Source organism: Durio zibethinus, chromosome 2 (assembly GCF_047325235.1).
Source record: "Durio zibethinus cultivar Kanyao isolate XHJ-2024 chromosome 2, ASM4732523v1, whole genome shotgun sequence".
NCBI classification, from domain to species: Eukaryota; Viridiplantae; Streptophyta; class Magnoliopsida; order Malvales; family Malvaceae; genus Durio; species Durio zibethinus.
The window spans coordinates 28,075,499-28,088,784 of record NC_143163.1 but is presented as its reverse complement, the minus strand read 5'-3'; the positions used below and the strand labels follow the sequence as shown (position 1 = coordinate 28,088,784).

Here is a 13,286-nt window from a genome sequence, read left to right as displayed (position 1 = left end):
ACATTCCATGTAGAAAAACCTAAAGATCAAGAAAACACACATAAAAGGTACCAAATTCAAGCAAATTTCAAAATTTTCTACTAAAAAAAACTTGTAAATATTTATCTATTTTAGTTCTATCTCACCCCCAAACTTAAATATTTACTTATCTTTAAGCAAAAGCTCTCGAATTAACAATACTCACAATCAGTATTCATGTACATAATGTCACAGTTATATAAATTCTTAATCATGTACTATAGCATAATATAAAGATATTTACAAACATAGTTAACAAGAAACTCATTCAAAAATAAGCTTTCAACATCATACAATTTCTGTGCATATGAAGTTAATCCATCTCTAATCCATACATATAATTTAAGTAAAAAGAATGCAACATATGCCATCACATATCAACTAAAAGATAAAACATACTTCATATTTTTACTTTCCTCTTTCCTCTCCACTAATCTTAGACTTACATACTTGACTCAAGATCAAAAGGTCTTTTAGGCTTGTCATGTAAAGCTTGGGTTGATGTAGCAAAAAGGAAAATTTAGGCTTAAAAAATCCTTTGCTTACTTTCTTGATTTCTTGGAAAAAAAGATTGAAAATTTAAGAACTTTTAAGACTTTCCACTTTGAGGCATTTTTATTTCGGCATTTTTTCTCATTTAGCCATTTTCAGCTTTTATTTTCTCTTTTTGCCAACCTTTTTCTTTTTCTTTTTGATTTCATTGCGTCTCCCCTCCTTCCAAATATAACTTGTTCTCTTAATTTGTCCAAAACAATTGCATAAGCAACATTGGGTTGGGTAATAAAAAAGGATAAGTTCAAAGAAAAGGCATTGGCTTATTCATGTCGCTAAATAAACAAAGAAAATGATATATATCAAAGGCTTAAAATAATGGTACTAGGGATGCAAATCATAGATCAATTTTCTAAACCTCTATAATGTAACTTAATGCATTACATATCTCTTCATAAAAATCCATGCAAATCATAGATCAAGACTAAGAACATAAAACATAAAAATCATACTCAATCAAAATTCTTATTGAAGAACTCATCTCATGCTTCACTACATTTATACTTCATTTTATGTCATACTTAAGTCAATCTTGAACAATTCACGAAAAATTAATAAGCTTGCATAATAAAGATTTTAGCATGCCAATTCAGTTTAAAAACAAGTTTAGTTCAAAAGCATTCTTTTTCCCCCACACTTACATAAAGCAATACTTCAAACAAAGCATTAAAGAACTAGGACAAAAAACACTCTCCTAAATTTTGCTTTAAGGTTGAATCTTGAAATTTCCATCAGGCATCTTATTGCATCACTTTCATCCCTAAAAAAAACTTCAAACAAAAGAATCAAAGCATACTTGTCCTAGAAAAATAAACAAAAACAAAGAAAACAAATGCATGTAAATAAACAATTAATGTAAAACTTGGGTTGCCTACCAAGCAATGCTAGTTTTGGTCAAGCTTGACCATATTTAATTATTTGGTTCAGTTAAGTGCATTATCTCTTCAACTTGCTTAACAACTCCCCATTGGTAGATCTTTAATCTATGCCCATTAACAAAGATTGCTTTTTTTTCCTTATCCTTGATTTCTATGGTTTCGTATAGGAAAATTTTAGTCTCAATGAAGGGTCCACTCCATTTAGGCCTAAGTTTACCAGGAAATTGTTTTAGCCAAGAATTGAAAAGCAACACTTGTTGACCAGCCTCAAAATGCTTTTCCAAGATCTTTTTAGCATGCCATCTTTTCATTTTTTTCTTTATATAGCTTGGCATTTTCATTCGCTCACAACCTAAATTCATGCAACAAGTTTAATTGCAATAGCTTTTTGTCACCTACTAATTTTTTATCAAGGTTAAGTTTTTTGATGGCCCAATATGCCTTGTGCTCTAATCCTATAGGTAGATGACAAGCTTTTCTATAAACTAACTGGTATGGAGACATTCTCAAAAAAGTTTTGAAGGTTATTCTGTATGCCCTTAAGTAATCATCCAATTTAGCAGTTCGATCTTTTTTGGATGGGTTCACAATATTTTCAAGGATTCTTTGGATCTCACTATTTGAGGCCTCAGGCTGGCCATTAGTTTGAGGGTGATATGTTGTAGCTATCCTATGGGTTACTACACATTTAGCTAATAGTTTTTAAAAATCTTATTATAGAAATAGGTGACTTCATAGCTTATACTAGCCCTAGGTGCACTGAACCTTAAGAAAATATTTTTCTTTAAAAATCAAGTACTACCTTAGTGTCATTAGAAGGTGAGACCGAGGCTTCAACCCATTTGGAAACATAATCCATTATTAGTAAAATATACACATTCCCATAAGAAGACACAAAAGGCCCCAAAAAGTCTATCCCTTAGACAATAAGATCTCAACTTCCAAAATACTATTAAGTGGCATCTCATATCACTTGGTTAGAGTCCTCATCTTTTAACATCTATCGCATTGTGTGGCAAATCTATATACATCTTTAAATAGGGAAAGCCAATAAAAACCACATTTGGATGTATGGCATTGTTGTAGAATGCTTACTACTTTTTCCCTTAGGACATATTTTCCCAATAATCAATCTTTACATTGCTTAAATAGAAAATGGTCATCCTACATTGAATATTTAACATCATGAAGGAATTTTTTCTTTTTTGATAATTTAAATTAGGTGGAAGGACATTACCAATAAGGTAGTTTACCAGATCAACGTACCATGATAGATTTTTAATTATAAAAAATTACTCATTTGGGAAGGATTCTTGAATAATCTCTTCATCGATTGCTCTTTTTTTTATTCTCGACAAGTGATCTGCCATATACTTCTTACAACCTTTTTTTTTTCTAATTTTCAAATCAAACTCTTGTAAAAGTATGACCCATCTAATCAGTCATAGTTTTGCATATTTTTTTGTGATCAAACACTTAACAACAATATGATTTATATACACAATCACCTTCATTCTTATTAAGTAGGATTTGAATTTTTTAGGGTAAAAACTACAGCAAGCAACTTCTTTTTTATTCTGGCATAGTTAAGCTATGCGCCATTAAGGGTTTTACTTGCATAGTAAATCAAGTGAAATATATTTTCTTTTCTTTGCCCTAATATAGCTCTCACTGTGAAATCACTTGCATCACTTATAAGGTCAAAAGGTTGATTCCAATCATGCCATGAAAAGATAGGTGCCATAATCAACTTGTCTTTTAGGGTTTGAAATGCCAATGCACAGTCTTGGTTGAATTCAAACTTGGTGTCTTTCTGTAATAGCTTGCATAGCAGCTTAAAGGTCATAAAGAAATCATGGATGAATATTTGAAAGAAGCTAGTATGCCCCAAGAAACTCTAATATTTTTTACTAAAGTGGGCTAGGGTAAAATCTTAATTACTTTGATTTTTGCTTGATCAACTTCGATCCCCTTTGTAGATACCTTGTGTCTATACTTTCTTCTTGAATTATGAAATGACACTTTTCTTAGTTGAGCAGTAAGTTGGTTTCCTTACATCTTTGAAGTACCTTAGATGAATTGGCAATGCATAAATCATAATTATCCTTAAAAGCTAAAAAGTCCTCCATAAACACCTCTAAAATATCTTTCACCATGTTTGAAAAAATTACCATTATACATCGTTGGAATATGGCTGGGGCATTGCAAAGACTAAAACACATTCTTCTAAAAGCAAACGTGCTATATGGATAGGTGAAAATGGTCTTTTCTTGGTCTTGTAGAGCTATGGCTATTTGGTTGTATCTAAAATACCCATCAAGTATACAGTAATATACATGACTAGCCAATCTATTAAACATTTGGTCTACCAATCGTAATGGGAAATGATCTTCGCAAGTTGCTTTATTCAATTTTTTATAGTCCATGTAGATTCTCCATCCAATAATGGTTTGAATGGAATCAACTCATTATTCTTGTTAATGACCACAGTCATTTCTTCTTTTTTTTTTGTACATATTGAACTAGGCTCACCTATAAACTATTTGAGGTTGGATAGATAATTCCAACATCCAACCATTTAATTATCTTTTTTTACCACCTCTTTCATGGCAGGGTTTGAATGCCATTATTGCTCAAACATTGCCTTGCGATCATCCTTTAGCAATTTTTTTTGCATACATATGGTTGGCCTAATACCTTAATGTATGCTATTGACTAAGCAAATGCCTTTTTGTGTTTTTCAAAACTTTTACAACTTATTCTTTTGATTCTTGCTTAAGGTTATAGAGATGATGATTGGAATAGTAGATGTTTTACCTCGGAATACATACCTAAGATGGGATGGTAAGGGCTTCAACTCTAATGTCAGAGGTTCCTCAATGAATGGTTTGAGACTTTGAGTAAATGACTCCAACTTGTAGTCTTTTCTTAGGTCAAAGTATAGTGTTATGAGACCTACTTTTTCAAAACTTGTTTGAGCATCCCCCTTTTTATACATCTTCATGCTAAAAATCTTCTTTTGATCATGCACATTTATTTTAAGTTCCCCTTGATACATATTAATCATGGCTTTTCTAGTTCTCAAAAAAGGTCTTCTTAAATTAATTGGTATTTTGACATTCTTTTCAATATTTAGAATTATAAAGTCAACTAGGAACATCAAATTTCCCATTCACACCATTACATCTTCTGTTATGTCTTCTAGTCGTCCAAGGGACCCATTAGCCAATTGGATAGTTGTCATGATTGGTTCTAGATTTCTTTCACCAGTCTCCATAAAAATAGATGAAGGCATTACATTAACAATTGCACCAATATCACATAATGTTTTTTCAAAATATCAATTGCTAATAGTGCAAGTCCCTAGATTTTTTAGTTTTGATGAGGTCCTATTTTGTAATATGGCATTGCATTCTTTAGCTATTGCTATTGTTTCATAGTTATCCCATCATCTCTTTTTAGATAAAATCCCTTTAAAAAATTTGGCATACTTAGGCATGTGTTCTATGGCCTCAGTAAGAGGAATGGTGACTTGTAGGCTTTTAAAGATTTTGGCAAATCTTGCAAATAGCCTTTCCTCTTTTTGTCACTAAAACCATTATTGGAACAAGATTATTGGACTAACTGATTATGAGGGAACTTTTTTGGTAAATAGCTCTTCTCCTCATTCTTTATTTGCTTCACCATCTAGAATGACCTTCTCTATTAGTTTTTTAAAGGTAACCTTTCGAGCAACTAGTTGTAAGCTTTTCCTACTTCTCAAGGTTAGGGAAACTATCTCTTCAGGTGTTGGATGACTAAGAAGGTTTTTAGCTATCTGGTTAACTTGTAGTTCTAAACTCTTAATGTATTTAGCTTGATCATGTAAAGTGGCTTTTTGGTTTTGAATAAACTAGAAGACTACTTATTCAAAGATTGGTGATTGGTGTTAGCTCAAAGATTTGGAATAAACCAAGAGGGGGGTGAATTGGTTTTAATGAAGTTTTTAAAAACAATATTCAATAAGCATAAATTTTGCTAAACAATTAAACACAATAATTGAAAGTAAATAAGATATAGGGATAGAGAAAATAACATCGCGATTTATAGAGATTCGATCCTTCCTTAGGCACCTACGTCCTCTCCTTTAGCCTTTCTTGCTATGGAGTTCAATCCACTATAAGTGTTGAAGATTACAACCAAGCTTCTCTAAGCTTTACAAACTCAACACAATATACTCTTAAGGGTTATCCTCCCCCTTAAGCTTACAAACTCACAAAATAAAAAAATGAAGTGTTTTGCAAACTCTAAGAACCTCACAAAGGTTGGGTATTTGTTAAGTTGAAGTACATAAAGGTATAGACAAGAGAATGATAAATGAACAACAAAAATAGTTTGGATACAATAGATACAAAGATATAGACTTTAAAGCTCTAAAAACTCTTGATTATTTGAGAGAATGAAAATATTACTTTTTGACTCTTGCTCTCTTAATTCTTCTATCTTTTTAGTGTGTTAGAGTGCCCTCTTTATAGAGAAATTGATGAACTAACCGTTGGGGAAGCTTGGAGTGAAGAAATGCCAGTTGAAAGCATGAAAAAGTAGCCATTAGAGCATTCTGAGCAAGAACCGATCGATCCCTTCCATGAAGGGATCGATTGGTTCATGTTTTGAACCATTTTTCACTTGAAAATTGCCTAACCAATCAATCCCCTATATGGGGGGATCGATCCCTTTTCTAAAAATTCAGTCCTGGGGCATTCTGGTTGAAAACCAATCGATCCCTTCTAGAGGGGATCGATCCTGCCCATGCTAGGCGGTAGTTTCCTATTTTGTACTCTACTCATTTGATCATAACTTGAGTTATACAAATTCAAATTACAAACCGTTTGAAGATTTAGAAACTAGACTTAAAGGGCTTTTTATCCATATAATTTCATCACCTAATTCACTGTGTATGAATTATAGTGAATTTTCAAACTTACCCCTTGTGCAATTTTTTTGACAACTGCAGAGTGTCTAGTAAAAATTCAAAATCTTTTCTTCGAAAATTTGGATTTTGATTTTGTTTGATCCATTAGAAAGGAGACTCAAAGAGCTTTCCAACCATATAAAATTCAAATATTAAAAATTTATGAATTAATACAAAAAAATAAAACAAATTCAATGTTGGAAAACTGTGTTCTTGTAAAACAGCTTTCTTAAGTTAATCTATTTCTCAAAACTAATATTGTCAAAATTGTATTAATTCCAAAATGAATAAGTTCACTTTAAAAACAACAATTGGACTTTCATTTACGCTTAAATAAATAATCTTTAAAAGTAAATTTGATTTGAGAAATATGAAAACAAAGAAATGTTTGTTTAAGCTTTGAAAATCATATTATTTATTTAGTACCAAAATATAAAAGTTAAAAACATGTACTAAATAAATCTTTTTCAAAATATTGATCAAGTTTATTTAGCTTTAATGTTTTGACATTTCAAAATAATGATCAATTCAAGGCCAACAATTAGGTTACCTAATGTTGGGAAAATGATAACTCTATAAAATAAAGTTACTGTTAGTGCTTAAATGATTGTTTTTTGCTTAATTCTTAGCTAAATAAGGACCTTTTACTCCTAAAGTGCTTAATTTTTTGTTTTGTAGAAAATATTGAAGAAAAGATTGAATCTTGTTGAATCTTGATAATTCTTTATCAATCTTTAGATGATTCTTGATGCATTGGAATGATTCTTAGAATCTTCTTGCTATAATGTTGGTAATTCTTGAATTTCTTGGAAATTTTGGATGGAAATAATGAAAAAGTATTCAAGAATGGTTTTACCAAATTTAAAAGAGTTGGAATTGTTTAATCTTGATGAAAAATGGAGAAAATTCATGCCAAAATCAAGCTAGGCATGTTCAGTTATAATGAAGGGTCAAATTATAATTTTAAGTTAATATAAGTCCATGGTAGCTTATGTAGGTGCCCATGCATAGGATTATTAATGAATGACATGGCATTGAGTCTTTTTTTATTAGTTAAGATATAAGAGTTGGATGTTTATGTGACATGATGAGGTGGCAATTTTGTTTACTTAGGAAAAGACTAAACAGCCCTCAATTTTTCCTATTTGGATTTGGATTTTCTATTTTTAGTTGGATTGTATTTCTATTTCTATTTGGGGTAGGATTTGCATGAGTTATAAAGCATCTTATATGAGGCAAAACAATGATTTTTTACTTGAAGGAAAACTCTTAATTTTCTCCAAGAAGAGAGCCTAAGTTGTGGAATACAAGAACAATGCAAGATTACACAATTTCAATATCTCTTTAGAAGGTTAGTTAAGTTTATAGCCTAACCAAGTTTTTGCTTTTAAATATTCTATTTTTGCTTTCTTTTCTTCTATTTAAAAAGTTGCTAGAAGATTTTTATAATCTAGAAGATAAGAATTGATCTACAAGAGTTCTTTTTGAAGAGCCTTAATTCAAGTCAACTTAAAAAAGCATTCTTGGATTCAAAAAGTTCATTCTAACCGAAACAAATGAACTGCCAATTGGAGTCCAAGCTGGCCAAACACTTCTTAGGGTTTATTTGTCTATAAATAGCTTGTTTTAAGTCTTAGAAAAGAGTGTAAGTGGTTAGGGTGACATACTAATCTTAGAAATCATTAGTTTTCTTGTTCTAGTTTTCTTTTTAAGCTTTCTTGGTTCTTTAATTTTATATTCTTTTTAAATTCAGGTTATGCCACTTTCTCTTTAAAGTTTTCAATTCAATAAAGTTTTATTTAAGCTATTTTCATTCAATTTCTAGTAGATATAAATTCTGGTTTGTCAATCTTGATAAAATCAGTTTTGGTTTTATGGTTCTTGATCCATGGTTATTGTGTTTTTGGTTCTTGCTTAATTTTATTTGCAATCTTGATTAGTTTTGGTTTAATAAGTTGTGATTTAGCTACTATTTTCATATTAGTTTCTCAATTGAATGTTAAACTCATTTCATAACTTTAGGTTATTGTTATGAAGTTTAAATATTGACTTATGTTTGCATGGTTTGCATGTTTAGGGTTTTAATTAGTTGAGTTGCATGATTTCTTACATGAAAGCTTTGGTTTACATATGTTAATCTTAACATAGTTTCTATTTGTAGTTATTTGATTAATTTTAGTTTGAATTCTTGTATCTTTAATCTTGATTACATTCGGTTATTGCTACTTTAGGTCTATTGCATCTATTGTATGTGTTTAGGGTTAATTTAAGTTCCATTCAGTTTGGTTTACATGATTTAGGTTAATCTTGATTTACTTTGCTACATATTAGATTTAATTGCATGTTTTTAGGTTAATTTTAGTTCATTCCAGTTTATTGCATGTTTAACAGTTATTTAGGGTTAGTTAAAGTTTAATCACTTGCTGTTTCAATTTAGTTTATGCTTAATTGGTTTATATTGGTTTTGGTTTATGCTAGTTTGATTAGTTATGCATGTTTTAAGTTTAAATGCATATTTAGATTTAGTTTTGCATATTTATTGAATTTTCCAAGAATAAGATATGGTGAGATAATTTCGATACTTGTTACTCTCAATATAACAATATTAAAAGGAACAATCTTTATTTACTACTTGTATGATTCTATGCATTTGCAAATTATTAATCAGTAAAAAGATCATTTCTATCCTAAATTAATACTTTTTAATAGCATGAGATCGATTATAAATTTCACAAAAGATAAAAGGGTTTTGTCTAGCATGAGTGATTTGGGATGGGGTTGGCAAGGCTTCAATCTTTTTGGTTAGATTTGCTAGTTGTGAATTAATTAAAGTAAAAGCATCAAGTTCATACACACTAGCAGTTTTTTTGTGTACTTTACATTCCATACCCCATCAGTAATTGTTGGTTGCCATCTCTTTGATTAACTTATGTGCTTCCTCAATAGTCTTGCTCATAATGGCTCCTCTAGCAATCGAATCTAATGTAGTCCTCATGGATGGTGTGAGACCATTGTAAAGGACTTGAATTTGTAGCCATTGGGGGAGACCATGATATGGACACTTGTGTAATAGCTCCTTGAATCTATTTCTTACGTCATAAAGATTCTCACCATCAAATTGCATAAAAGTAGTTATTTCGTTCTTTAGCTTTGTTGTTTTGGTAGGTGTAAAGAACTCAGCAAGGAACTTTTACACCAAACTATCCCAAGTTGTGATTATTCCAAATGGTAAAGAAGATAACCAACTCTTTGCCTTGTCCCTAAAACACCATTATATTTAAAAATATCACATAATTCAAAAAAATTAGATAAGTGGAGATTTGGTTCATCGCTTGATAACCCTATAAACTATATAGAAGTTTGATTCATTTGAATAATAAAAGCTTTATTTCAAAATTGTTTGTTTGTATGGCCAGCCATCTTATGTATGGTTGAAAACCATCAGCATTAGGGACAACATAATCCCTCAACATCTTATAACCTTCATTGTTTGCATTTGCCGTTTGAACTAGTCTAGATGGTACGGTTTGCTCTCTTCTCAAACATCTAAAAGTTCTTTCAATTTCTATCTTAAGTGGAACTAGGTCAACACTTATAGATCTGTGCATGCAAACAAAGAAAAAATCAAAACAATTTAAAGCAAATAAAAGTAAATGTTTAGATTATAATGGAGTAAAAAATCCTTATTGTTATTGAATAGAACACCACTATAATACCTTGTAATGGCACCAAAAACTTGATTGCAACTTTTTATAATGCTTATAAGTACACAGATCGTAATCCAATAATAAAATGATAAAATAGAATATCATCCCCCAAGGATTATAGAAGTCAATTGTTGGGTGGATTCACGTACCAAAGATGACGAACTACTACCTTATATCTAAACTACTAAAAGATTGAATTGATTGCAAGCCTAATAAACCAAAAGCATATAAGGAACAATAATATAGGCCAAGATCTCAATATCCAACTATCAATATGATTGTTAGATTAAGGCTAAATAGAACTAGATCTAAGTATCAAAGATTGAAACTTACAATAAAGAAAGATTTGTGCTTGTCAAAAGTAAGATAGCATAAAAGAAATAATTAAACAAAGATTACATCAAAACCGAAAGCATGTATGATAGAAAGATTTATGGCCAAAACTTAAAGAACAATAAAGAATTTAAAAACTGAAAAGAATAAAGAAAGTTTTAGAGAATTTTGTAAATCAAAAACAAAAAAACTTTAAAATAAAGAATGCTTGTATTGAAATAAAAAAAGACTTTAAAAAAAAAAAAGCTTTTTATAATGGTTAATCTATCACCTTAGCTTAATACAAGGAAACTAAAAAAAAAAAATCCAAGAACTAAAGAAAAAAAGAAAGAAGAATGGTATGGAGTGGGATGTGGAATACAAGAGAAAGCCTCCCTATTTATAATAGAAGGTTCAGCTATGGGGTAAAAATAAAGAATACAAGTTTCTTTTATCTAAACTCTAAAAGATAGAAGTTATCTTGATCCAAAAGAGGTTGGATGAACATGGTTTCTTGCTTTTTAGAATGCTTTGGCTGAATATGCTTCTTGAATTCAATCTTGGATGTTGATCACACTTGCATGCTCTTGATCTTGCAATTTTTCTTAGAGTTTCGACTAAACATGGTTTATCAAGAAGTGTATTTACTTTAAATTTAAATTCTTAAGAACAAAGATGAAAGAGTCTTTCTTTAAATACAACTCTTTTAATGGTGATCAAAAGAGTCTTTGAACAATCAAAACTCTCTTAGCTGAATACACCTAGGAGTCTTTCCTTGAATAAAAATCTTCAAATATCACATGCTTGTAGAAGTCCTCTTGGATGTAGGAAAATCAAATACATGTAAGAGTTAAGTGCCATTAGGATTCCTACTTCAAGTAGATTTTAGGAAACCATATACTAAATGGATTCAGCTAAATGGGTTCTTGCATGGTCGAATGCTATCTTGTAATATACTTTTGCATGGTTTTCCATGTAAATCATGCTCCAAGTAGAAAAACCTAAAGAGCAAGAAAACACATATAAAAGATACCAAATTCAAGCAAATTTTAATCTACTAAAAAGAACTTGTAAATCTCTATATATTTTAATGCTATCACTTAAATGTATGAATATTTGAAGATCTCATGAGGTATGGATAATGTTTGGATTGGTGAGCTCGAGGATAAAGAATATCAATGGAATGAGTTTTTGAAAAAGAATTTAAAATTAATTTGTTTAGAATTGTCTAAATATTCATTATATTAGATGTTGTGAACCCTTCCAAGCACTCTTCTTAATAATTTACTTTGCAATGGTTTCTATTTGTGCCGAGTTATCTCCTAGGTGTAAAACCCTAAAATCAAAAAAAAAAGAGAAAGACAACAGTTAAAGATAAAGGCTAGGAGTGGTCCCAGCATTTGTACTCTAATGCTCAATTCAAAGATCAATTAAAAAGGTATATATAAAGGAGAATATGGAAAAGTATAAGAGAGCAAGATGGATCAAATGGTACCTAGATGGTGTTATTTATACATGCACTGTGGGGAAGGGGGGTTTGGGTAGCTTAGGCTACCTGAGGTCAACCTTAGGGTGAAGGATGACCTAGTAGGCCAAGTTGAGCTAGACATTGATGTGGTAAACTGGTGAGGTGTCTAATGAGTAGACTGGTAAGGTGGTCGAACTAACGTGGCACTATGGAATTAGGTAGGCCTAACACATCAGCTCACTTAAAAAGTAAAAAATACCCTTGGTTGTCTGTTGACTGTCTCTAATAAGAAAAAATGACTATTTTGCCCCTTTAGACTCAAAAATACCCTTAACATTCTGTCTCCCCACAAAGCAATTTAAGTATCAAACTAATGAGTGTAATTTGGACCGATCTAACCCGTGTTTGATGATACCATGCTTAAACTCTAGAGTGTGAATTTCAAAAAGAATTTTATTTTGTTGATCTGATCTCAAGTTACTAAGGTGGTAATTGTGGGTGCTGATGTGGATGAGAGCTGCATTGGGCAAACCTGTGAGTGATAGCCGATGTGTTCATATTTTCAACATCATATTTGTTTATGATTTGCTACTTTGTTATTTTAGTAGTTGACGTGGTACTCGTATATTTTTCCTGTTGTTGTTAAATTTTCCTTTCCTTGTGGTACGTGACTAACCTGACATGTTGCACATACCAGAGATGATGTTAAACACGAAATTGAATGTTTTCCTTTTGCTAAACAAAACTTGGATGGAAATATCTCTTGTAACTCTACTCAATGGGTTAGCGAAGATGTTGATGAAGACATTTATAAACCATGATGGATTGTAATTAGAATGTTCAAAACATAATGTAATAAATGCTTTTATGTAATTTATGTGGCATTCGTTCTTGTATATATATTGCATTGTAAACCATACATTATCTTTTAATTTAATTAAATCAATATGTTATTTATATATCATTGGTTATGATTTCTTAAATTCTCAATGTCTTTATATATGTTCTTTATATATTGTTAGTTATATTTATAGTTTCTTAACTTTTCAACTGTTAACTAAATTGCTTTTATGATGTAGCTAAGTTACAATATTGAGGAGTAGATTGAGGAGAATACATATAAAGACATTAGTTTAGAACAGTCTAGAGCACCTATTGATCTTGGCCATGGATTGAATCCTTAAATTGCTTTTATGATATAGCTAAGTTACAATGCTAAGGAGTAAATTAAGAAGAGTACATATAAAAACATTAGTTTAGAATGGTGTACGACACCTATTGATCTTGGCCATGGATTGAATCCTTTGAAGGGCAGTGTGCGTACTGTCAATTCTAACTTAATATCTTCTAGCCCTTCAATTGATACTAGATATGGCGATATGGGAGGTCTAGGTTTAGAT

The 13,286-nt window shown here is 30.8% G+C and overlaps 1 non-coding gene across 1 annotated transcript; it reads left to right on the top strand.

The window, feature by feature from the left end:
• Window positions 1-9,443: 9,443 nt before the first annotated feature.
• On the top strand, window positions 9,444-9,550 carry LOC149520100 (small nucleolar RNA R71). The gene has a single exon (XR_016335658.1). It is a non-coding gene; the product is annotated as a small nucleolar RNA R71 (small nucleolar RNA).
• Window positions 9,551-13,286: the final 3,736 nt, after the last annotated feature.